This window comes from Gigantopelta aegis, chromosome 6, assembly GCF_016097555.1.
Source record: "Gigantopelta aegis isolate Gae_Host chromosome 6, Gae_host_genome, whole genome shotgun sequence".
Lineage (NCBI taxonomy): Eukaryota > Metazoa > Mollusca > Gastropoda > Neomphalida > Peltospiridae > Gigantopelta > Gigantopelta aegis.
In genome coordinates, this window is record NC_054704.1 from 64966736 (window position 1) to 64978955 (window position 12220).

Genomic DNA, 12220 nt, shown 5'->3' on the forward strand with positions numbered 1-12220 from the left:
TCTTCGATGCAGAGGGATATCTATGTATAACCGCAGAAACAAGGCGGTCTCGAGATTTATGACCAAGCACTTCATTACTTGAAGGGCGGAATAATGTAACCCAGTGGTATTTAGCGCTCACTTGATGCGCGGTCGGTCTAGGATCGATCCCCATCAGCGGACACATTGGGTTATTTCTTGTTCTGGTAAATCAAAGGCCGTGGTCGTGGTATATCAAAGACCGAGGTATGTGCTATCCTGACTGTGGGGAAAGTGCATATAAAAGATCCCTTGCTACAAATGGAAAAATATATCGGGTTTCCTTTTTAAGACTGTATGTTAAAATTACCAAATCGTTGACATCCAATAGCCGATTATTAATAAATCAATGCTCTAGTGGTGTCATTAAACAAAACAATCTTTCATTAGTTGATTTACAAAAAAAAGAGAGAAGAAAATCCACATATAAAGAAAAAAGTGTAAAGAGAAACCTACTATCTAGATTTATTATTTAAACAATAAATTACAACAAAAACTTGCGTATACGCGTATATATTCATATTTAATTATATACGGTTACTTTCTGGAAATAATTTCGAACCCTGCGAGTCTGTATCGACTGGAATACAAAGCCGTAGAAAATTAAAGCTGCAATCTCGAGTATATTCTTGGTTGAAGCCGCCGTTCGCCCAATCTCCAAATGCGAACTGATGTTGAATATGTTTAATTATTAATTTGCCGAAAAGCTAATTTGAAAATGTCTTCGTAGATCAACCATCTTGCTGTCTGTTTGACTAACTGCCACTTAACTTTGGATACTAATTAAAAAAAACACCCCTCAAATTCACGAAATTCCTAATAATTATTTGTGTTTAGTTTAAACTCTAAGTATACTAGTATATTATTTAACCATTTAGAATAGACGATCCGTATTAATTTTCGCACCATTGCACATCATTCTTTGATATCGCTCACTACGTCACATGAAAAAAAGTATTAAGACCTGGGCCCGTGCTTATAAAACTTCTAGAGTCCAGACTCAATCTCTAATGACGTCATACGCATACAATTTGTATGGCGTTGTCATGACGTTCATGTCTCATACTCTATTAGAGTCTCGAGTCTAGACTTAAAACGTTTTATAAGCACCGGGCCTCTTCTCCATTTTAATACCGAGAAGCAGACTGCTATTTTATGTTTAATACAGACACGGTGAGAGACGTGTACGCTGTATGATGACAGATGACACACAGATTTATTAAAACTATAGGTCTGTTTGTATTTGCGTTAATGAAGTATTTCACAACATGGTGATGCGACTGGCAACTTCAAGAGTGGTCTGAAACCACATAATAATATACGTATTAGTTTAATAAATTAGTACATGGTCGCATTGTTCAGTATAGTCCGTTATGTAGTATGTAAGTGAATTAAAACATGGTATGTAGTAAGATGATTTCACTCCAGCGTCCGTTTGATACAATCTCCAAGAATGTCACTTGGCCGTTTGTGACGTAACGATGAGCGCACAAGGCACGCTGGGAAGATTCAATCAATGGGATGTTTGATGTAATGAGTAGCGGGTAGTGAACTTCGTTTGATGTAATGCACGACAAGGTACGAAACCAACAACATATGCCAACATGTATTTGAAATCAACACTGCGGCTCATTGAGAATAACAGTAAAGAGCAGTTAACACGCGAGTAACGCCAGAAATAGATAGTGCTGATCACATTTCATTTACTTAACTTAAAATATCTATGGTAAATGATATGAATATTACAATCTGCTTTCAACACATTTTATACTGTTACAAAGATTTATTTATGTGTTTTATTTTTAAATTTTAATTTTTATTGCATGTTTTTGTTAAAGGGACAATATCATGATTTAATAATGACAAAACTATATATATATATATTTTTTAATGAAATATAAAGATTATACTCTGAATTACATGCCCACAAAAATTACCTTCAAATAATTTCATTTACTACGTGTACTATATATTTTAAAAAGTTTATATTATTGCAAACTCCAATAGGGTGACCCATAGGTACACGTGGTGTCACAGTTTGATTTTGAATTGCACATCATATTGACACAAAAATGAATGAATGAATGAATGAATGAATGAACGAATGTAACGACATCCTAGCAGAAGGATACACATTGTCTATTGGGTGTCAAATAAAGGAATATGATTACACCCCAAAACAACAACAAAAAAAAACCCCAAAAGCCCCAAAACAAATAAAAAAACACACCGACAATTAAATGGAATATCTGACTGTCAACTCCTCTCTATAATTATATCCCCCAGTAAAAAATAAAATACATAACAAATGATGCGAAAGCTTCAATGGGCCGCATACTTTAGCAGCTTTTCTGTTTTCGTTATGAATATTTATTCCTCCAAAACATTGAAACATTAATATTGTTTAATTATGATAATTTATAGCAGTGTCTTATACTTTTTCTTCACCAGATACTCACAATAATGATATATTACATATGCACACTTGACGTCGATAAAACATATTTCAGTGTCACTTATTACACATAAAGAGATTTTCGACGACAGACCGTACTTCTGTCATTAATGTTTATCACCTGTAATTCCCCCCCCCCCCCCCTTAACCGTGGTGCGCTCTTTTGTATCATACCAGGGGGTTTACTACACTCACAAATCGCCCCTCGCACCAGCAGGGTTTGTCCCACTTGAAAGAAAGGTGTGCCGAGTGGTGACCTTTCGTGAAATCCGACTACTGTCAGAGGGCCATTTGTACAAATTAGGCACCGCTCAGTAATTTCTATTCACAGAAACCTTTATTCTTGTACAATGAGTGGCACCAGGTTTCGGGGGTTTTGACCCTCGCCCAGTGTCCATCCCTAAACAAACAGGGGACAAGAAGCGCGCCCTGTCGTCGTCTCAAATAAGAGGACACGATCCTCAAACAACCGCAGATTGGTTTGGTCGCAGTGGTTCAGTGGAGTTATTAACACAGTCTCGATTATCCAGACTCCGAGGATCATTGACTTTATTGTAGGAACACGGGATTAATAGACCAGGGAAATAGAAACTCCACACTGATCCAAAATGAAAACAGTGTCATTGCTAAGATTAAGAAACACAACTCTGGAAAGCTTTTCAAAAGTTGAAATTAGAGGACATGTGTTCGAAACGAAAATCTTTTCCTTTTATTTGTTCAAAGTACGAGGTTTTGGGGTTAATCCGGTCATTAATTTATTAGGGTCATGTTCAGATTAACATCTGGTAGTGGATATGAGCCTGGACTCCAAACAAAACCACCGTAGTTAGAAATACTGATTAAAAACATCCGCATGGTTATTTATAGTGTGTTACATCTCGTTTGGTTTAACACTCTCTGAAATTTACTAGGTAAGTGGTTGGTTAGATTATTTACATATTTGGGAAAACGATCTTGGATCCCAGATTTATTAATAAATGAATTATTTGTAGCATGCGCAAGTTTTTTGTTGAAAAATCTTGCCTTTTGACTTTTATCCTGATGCAAATTTTAAGGGATTAGAACAAAAATAGAGATAGATGAAGTCAGGGAGGGGAGAAGAACAGAGAGAAAGACAGATAGAGAGAGAGAGAGAGAGAGAGAGAGAGAGAGAGAGAGAGAGAGAGAGAGAGAGAGAGAGAGAGAGAGAGAGAGAGAGAGAGAGAGAATATCTATCTCTTTTAATTTAACACACCTAAGCCCAAATACCAATACAACTACAAACAAACTACATCTATTTATACATATATAATTACTATACGAGATATCAAATTACCATAACGGTTTATATTTGTTATTATGTTTATTCAATCGTTAAACACATAAATAAACAAACCAAACAACGAAATCTCACCCAAACACAACCCATGCCACAAAGAACAGGATACTTAAAAACGTATAACGCGTTTTAGCATCCTTTAAAGTGACATGTTCCACCGAAACATGTCACCCGGTGTTTATGGGACACGTTGACCAGAACCGCCGAACGAGCTCTGCGATTGACTAAGAAATCATTCATCACAGCACCGTGCATTGCATTCCGCTTACGGTGTCAACGAGGGGACAAGCCACCGGGAGTCTTTGAGAGCTGGGTGGCAGGGCCAGGTTTTAATGGCTGAGTTGGTCACTTACCGGAAAATGTTGCCATCATTAATACGTGATCAGCGGTTGGACAGCGCACAGAGAGCGATAAATCTTGTAACGTTGTACATCTGTTTACAAGTGTGTGACAATGTCAGAGTCCGTCGATGATGACGTTATTCATATTGAAATTATTATTTACAATGTAAATGATATATCTTTATTAAAATGCTTTGATAATGAAAGCAAAACCACACCAAAAAACAACAACAAAACCCCCAAACAAACAACAACAACAACAACCCCCCAAAAAACCCCCACAACAAAACCCCCAAACAAACAACAAAACAAAACAACAAAACCACCACAAGAAACGCCATACACACAATAATAACTCCCCAAGACACCATCCCCACACCAAAACAAACAAAACAAAAAGACAAACAATATATATATATATTTTTTTTTTTAGAAAAAAACGTTAATATAAATACTATTATATATTAATTAAGATTGTTTTCAGTTAAATAAATAATTGCTATTTCTGAATTTTCTTCAGCTTCACAAGCACATCTTGTTTGTATATTATTTTAAGCAAGTAAGGTTCACAGAGTTGTTTCCCTTGACGAAAAAAGCATGTGCTAATAGGAAAGAAAGAAAGAAGTGTTTTATTTAACGACGCACTCAACACATTTTATTTACGGTTATATGGCGTCAGACATATGGTTAAGGACCACATAGATTTTGAGAGGAAACCCGCTGTCGCCACTACATGGGCTACTCTTCCGATTGGCAGCAAGGGATCTTTTATTTGCACTTCTCACAGGCAGGATAGCACAAACCATGGCCTTTGTTGAACCAGTTATGGATCACTGGTCGGTGCAAGTGGTTTACACCTACCCATTGAGCCTTGCGGAGCACTCACTCAGGGTTTGGAGTCGGTATCTGGATTAAAAATCCCATGCCTCGACTGGGATTCGAACCCAGTACCTACCAGCCTGTAGACCGATGGCCTGCCACGACGCCACCGAGGCCGGTGTGCTAATAGGAATGCATTCCGTAAGACAAAAGACAATAGAGATACTTAGATCCACACACACTGACTTACTCACTTTGCACAACATTGTTACAAATGTTGCCTATATTAAACAAATTAATAATAAAATAAACAAAATGCAACAAATATCTTTACGAGTCGTAAAACCGTTTAAACGTTTACAGAAGTTGTAGTGAATTATAAAGATAAGTTCAATCCCTTAACGGTGACATTGCAGACAACAGTTAAAATCAGTGTCAAATTAACACGAAAACAAGAGAATTAAGCTCATTCCAAAATATCCCCCCATCTCTCTCCTATCGCAAAGTGCTTTTTGATGCCGTTAAAACAAAAACAAAACTTCAACTTTAACTCTCCTATCGTGACAAATACAGAACATACACCCTGAAACAGTTACACCATACTGAATTCTAAACATTACACCATACACATCATATTACCGTAAGTAAATCGGAGAAATGATCAAAGATACGATCTTGTTGTAATATACACCATCATCATCATCAATTCTTTGAAAACTACAAGACGAAACTGACATTCGATAACGTAACTTTTGATATCGCATGATACATCACAATAGGTAGTTTACCTTCTCGCTGACCACCGCACAAAGACAACGTAACGAACGTAGTAGTCCACATTCCCGCTGTCATGTCACCCTCCTAATTATAACCAGGCCATTGTGTCATTCTCAAATCAAAAGTGTCCCCCGCAAAGCTGTACAGCTTCCCGGCCAGTTATCTACAAATACCATCATTCCAAATGATCTATCCATAACACAGTTGATTTGTAAGAAACGGCGGTTAACCCTTCTCACAATGGTCACTTCACAGTTGGAGACTCTTGTGACAGCAAACATAGATGGGGGAAGAAGGCGTTTGAAATATGCGTAGCGTCCATTACACGTTTGGAAATATGTGTAGGAGTTCATCAACGCCAAGTTCAAGACCAACGCTTGCCCCGATTCGGGGTCTTAGACGTTGAATCACTGGCCGATTCGAGGTCGAATCAATCGAAATATTTTCATTAACAGTTTGTGACCATTTATTTCATGTCGGCTACACAGTTTTCGTAGAGTGTTTAAATTGGGATGGAATGCAAACATAAAGAGGTTATTTCATATGGTCTAATTTATCGTGTAATACATCGAGTCCAGCGTGGGTTATTTTGAGACAAGCCGTGAAGTTCAAACCGAAGCAGGACTTATGTGAACTCTTTGAAGGACACACCTGACCAATGTCATGACAGTGCTGTGCTAAGAAGAAAAAATAAAGTTTGTTTTGTCTAACGACACCACTAAAGCACATTGATGTAAAACATTTGATAATTCTGACACGTAGTCATCCGAAAGAAAGAAAGAAATGTTTTATTTAACGACGCACTCAACACATTTTATTTACGGTTATATGGCGTCAGACATATGGTTAAGGACCACACAGATATTGAGAGAGGAAACCCGCTGTCGCCACTTCATGATTATATGCACCATCATGCACAGACAGGGTAGTACATACCACGGCCTTTGACATACCAGTCGTGGTGCACCGGCTGGAACGAGAAATAGCCCAATGGGCCCACCGACGGGGATAGATCCGAGACCGACCGCGCATCGAGCGAGCGCTTTACCACTGGGCTACGTCCCGCGCCCGTAGTCATCAGAGGAAACACGCTAAAAAAATTCTAACGCAGCAAGTGATCTTTTATATGTACTTTCCTACATACAGGATAGCACATACCACGGCCTTTGATGATATACCAGTCGTGGTGCACTGGCTGGAACGAGAAATAGCCCAATAGGCCCACCGACGGGTATCGATCCCAAACCGACCGCACATCAAGCGAGCGTTTTACCACTGGGCTACGTCCCGCCCCCGTGCTATGCTAAGATACATGTATGTGTAAAAAATACACACAGTCTGATACTGGTCAAGGAAAATGGGTGAAGTTACTGGTAGCCCGGACACTCTGCCGTTCAAGAGCTAGACGGACATTTTTGGACGGTTATAATCGCTGCCTGCATTCAGTTTAACGACACCACTAAAGCACATTGATTTATTAATCATCGGCTATTGGAGGTCAAACATATGGTCATTTTGACACAATCATAGAGAGGAAACCCGCTACATTTTGCCATTAGTAGCAAGGGATCTATTATATACACCATCCCACAGACAGGATAGCATATACTACGGCCTTCGATATACCAGTCGTGGTGCACTGGCTGTGAGAAGAGAAGATATTTTATATACACCATCCCACAGATTGGATAGCACATACCACGGCCGTTGATATACCAGTCTTAGTGCACTTTAGTTTATCTCCCCTGCGCGTGCTGTAACCTCACCGTGGTGCAGGGGTGTAACATTCTCTTTGAGAATGGCCAATACAGCACAAATTGAAATTTTGAGTAAAAGTCAGTATCTATCTGTGATACTTGTATTTTTGCACAGTTCTTTACACTGTTTTTATTTAAATCTTGAATTTTTATATTGATGTTGATCATCACCTTATTTGTTTGCATTACCATAGTTTGACACCCAATAGCCGATGTATTTTTCGTGCTGGGGTGTCGTTAAACATTCATTCATTCATTCATTTATTCTTTAGTTTATCTATGTCGATTGTTTTATACAGTCGCTCACAACTCCATATGGAGTGGCTTAGCGTTATTTTAGTTTTCATTATATTTAGTAATGATGTATATTTAGTACGCGAGGTGAGATTTTAATAGACAGATTTTATTAGACATCGAAAAATTACATTTAGTAACTTATTGTAACCATTTTATAGAGAAAAAACACAACAACCCCAGCCTGATACAGAATCTGCTTTATCCATGTCTTATTAGTAGGTAACATGTTTACCTCTGACCGTATCTATCAAATACCCCACCCCCACCCCCGAACCCTCTCCGTACGCCCATGACATATAATTGTGTTAAATAAAAAAAGGTGATAACTATATGTTTTAAAAAACCAATCCAAACCCTCTCAAAATAGATTTAAAAAGAACACCAACACAAAACTAAACGAAACAATAACCCAACAACAACAATAACAACAGCAGCAGCAGCAACAACAACCTAAAAATGATACCAAAAAATCAATACCCCGAAAACCCCGAACAACAACAAAAAGAGATACCCCCATCTTCAAGAAATATAACGTTGCAGAAAAAAATTGGATTGTGTATCTTTATTTTCTATTTTGCTCAGTCGATAAAATTATAAATAAGTTTTATTTTAAAAAATTTTTTACACAAGGTAACCCCACAAAACGGTTCTTATAGCGCAATGTCTGACTGAATGCAAATACTCGAACACAGGTAATCTAATCTATAAACAAATCGCCTTCTATTGACCGTGTGTATCAACAGTACAGCAATCGCTCCAAGATATCATCTACGTCGACCATTATCCACGTTTATAATCCGCAATGAACTCCGTTTGAAACTAAGTTGCACTGAATTCCGTCTTGTAAATCACACCTGAAGGCGTACTGGAATAAATTGAAAATCACCAAGCTTACGGTGACAAAGAAAGGATTTATCGATTTTATTGACTTTTCCCGAATAATGTCGCTAGAAACTGTAATTAACTTGTCCTACAGCGGAGGCGACGGCCATTTTGTTTGCGACACGGCGCGAAATAACACGCTCTATGAGTCGAATTTGAAGTCACAACATTCCGATCACCTTGTATCAAACATCTCACTTTAACGATTAATTCGCAACATGGAACACATTATTTACAAAGCCCAGTTCAGTTTGATTACAATTGAAACGAAACTGGTACTAGCCTTGACTGTGAAGCATTAAATTCGTGTGAATGTCAGAATTGTCAAGGAGCGCCGATATGGTGAGGAAATGTCTCACTTGTCAAGCCAAAATACATCATTATTAATATGGAATCAGGTGAGAGAAAAATTACGACACCGGTAACATAATCAAATATACCAACAGTTATGGGATATAAATTGTAAAGAAGTTATTGTTTCGTATGGAAGAGAAATGATGACTTCAGAAAATAAAATGCCAACAGCCACAAAATCAATAACCATCACAACAACAACATACACACGTCCACACACATGGGCGTACGACCCGGGGGGGGGGGGGGGGGGGGGGGGGGGTCAATTGCTCCCCCCCCAAATTCGGGCAAAACAGTGGGGAAAATTCGGGCAGTTTTTATCTGGGTAAAATTTCGGGGAAATCAACCCCTCCAGCCCCCCCTAAATCAAAGAGTTCCCATACGCCCATGTCCACACATACACACGTCCTCACACACACACACCCGTCCTCACACACACACACACACACACACACACACACACACACACTCATAGGCGTACGGGCTCCCATTTGTGTAGGGTTGCAGGCTGATTTTTGCCCGAATTAAATGAAAATGCCCTAATCTGGATAACAATATTTTTTTTATATTAGCATTACTGGCAAACAGTTATATAGGGTTGCATACGAACCACTAATCATTTTTAGATGGATTACAACTGATATTGTAGTTAGTATGATGGAAATTCATGGTGAAAACGTGTCTGGCTAGCTCATTTTGCCCTAATATCTCTATCGTTTTTGCCAGAATTTGAGGATTTTCTCCAGCACCGGGTGGGGGCAGTTGCCCTCTCTGCCCCCTGTCTCGTACGCTTATGCACACACTGTACTCTAAATGTGTGTACCTGATTTTGTCAGAAGCATGCAACATTTGAAAATATAAATTCTTAAATGTCAAAACGAAGGCAGAGACTTCAAGTAATAACGTTCTGTATTCAACATGTGACAAATTACCCAGTGAACAATACTCCATATATTGTTGTAAATGTATTATGTCCTTGCTAAATATATCGAGAAATCCCAACTTATTAGCATATCGCACCAGACAATCCATAAATATGTAAGTAACTTTACCTTCTTAATTAAAAAGGTATTACAAATTATAAAAACATGTTTAGAACATATTAAGTCGTATAAACAGATATAACTGTATTCATTATAGTTTGTACTCTCCAGCAAAAGATTCCAGACTAAGAAACAGATGAGAAAATATTGGTCAGGCTTTACAGTTATAAGTATGTATGTGTATGTTAACCTTTTTTCTCTCACATATACATGTATATTGTAATTATAACCACATTTTATGTGTGTACTATGTGAATGCAAAATCAAATAAAAATGAAAAATGAAAAAGAAACAACAACAAAACAAACGAAACAAACAAAAAACAAACAAAAACAAACACAACAACTTCACCTTCTTTAAAATTGTCATAAATCTAAGATTTTTAGATTGGTATCTTAAAGTATTTAACACAGAATCGTAAATATCTACCAATCGAAAGAAACAAAGGAATATTTTTGTGAAGTTATTTTTTTAAACTGACTGATCCAACTCTCATCATAGTTTTTCAACATGCCAACCAAATTACGTGTAACGCTATCAAATTATACCAGTTGTTTGCTTTTAACAAATAGGTTTAACAAAACCGTTTTTAAGGCCTTTTTTTTAGAATTGGCCCTCCTGACTATCGCGAGTCTTGCCCATAACTAAATTAAAATATTATATCAATTTGTAACATTGCATTTTTTTAAAATTAAATTTGTATTAAATTTATATTAAATACCAACATATCGAGATCGTTTACACGGTTTGTGGCCAACATGTTATCTACAACAGACATACTGATATGACTGAAAGCACGTTTTTATGAGTTTTCTTTTAAAACTTCAGCTCGTCGGTGGGTAAAGGTAAGAACAGAGCCCAGATTTTCGAAACTATCTTAGCCCTACGATATCGTAAAACCGTCGTAGGCTCTCATAAGCGACGTTGTAACGTCATAGCTTACGACGGTTTTACGATATTGTAGCGCAAAGACAGCTTCGAAAATTTGTAGCCAGGTCTTAAAATAGAATAATCTGTTTACCCATCTTATCCACTAACATATCATATTTGGTGGAAATAAAGTACTGTTGTGAAAACAAATTATTCTATTTTTAAAAGTGTAAATATTTGTTCTACTGGTATTATTATCTTAATACAAACAAAACGTAATTGTTTGATAATCTTTGGTTGGTTTGAAAACGATGTTCATCCTCCGAGGGACGGGATGTAGCCCAATGGTAAAGCGCTCGCTTGATGTGCAGTCGGTTTGGGATCGATTCCCGTTGGTGGGCCCATTGGGCTATTTCTCGTTATAGCCAGTGAGGGCCATGAAAAGAATTAGCACCCCAGGACGTTTAAAACTACGACTATTTGGAGGCTATCATATCGTTATTTCGACACAACTACTAGGCTCAGACTACAAACTGCCAGCAGAAAGTTGGCCAACTCGACGGTTGCGTTGTAATCTCCCGAGTTACGACGGGTGCGCTCAAATTAACAACACGACGAGAATCCAGTTCTACGAGCGCGCAGACTAGCAACTGGACAATCGTAGAGGTCGTGACGGCAGAAAGTTGACCAATTTCCTTTCTGATGGCAGTTGGTAGTCTAAACCTAGAATTAGTCAATTAATAAACCGCTGCCACCAGTGCCAACACGTAGCTACTCCTACCAAAAAAAAATTCAATAAATAATCTCTTATATGTACTTTCACCAAGGACAGGACATTAAATACCACTGTCTTTGATATATCGGGGGGGGGGGGGGGGGGGGGGGGGGGGGGGGGGGGGATTTAGCTCAGTTGTTTGAACGCTCGCCTGAGGTGGTTGCGTCGCAGAATCGAATGACCTCGGTGGATCCATTCAACTAATTTTGTTTTTCATGTTCCAACCAGTACACCACAACTGGTCAAAGGCCGTGATATGTGCTTTCATGTCTGTGGGGAAGTGCATAATAAAAAATCACTTGCTGCATTAAGAAAAATGTAGCGGGTTTCCTTTGATAACTACGAGTCAGAATTACCAACTGTTTGACATCCAATAGCCGATGATAGATAAATCAATGTGCTCTAGTGGTGTCGTTAAACAAAAACAAACAAACAAACGTGTTTTGATGTATCATATCGTGGAAAACTGGTTATAACGAAAACATGTTTAAAACAAATCCCGAGTCCATTAGGG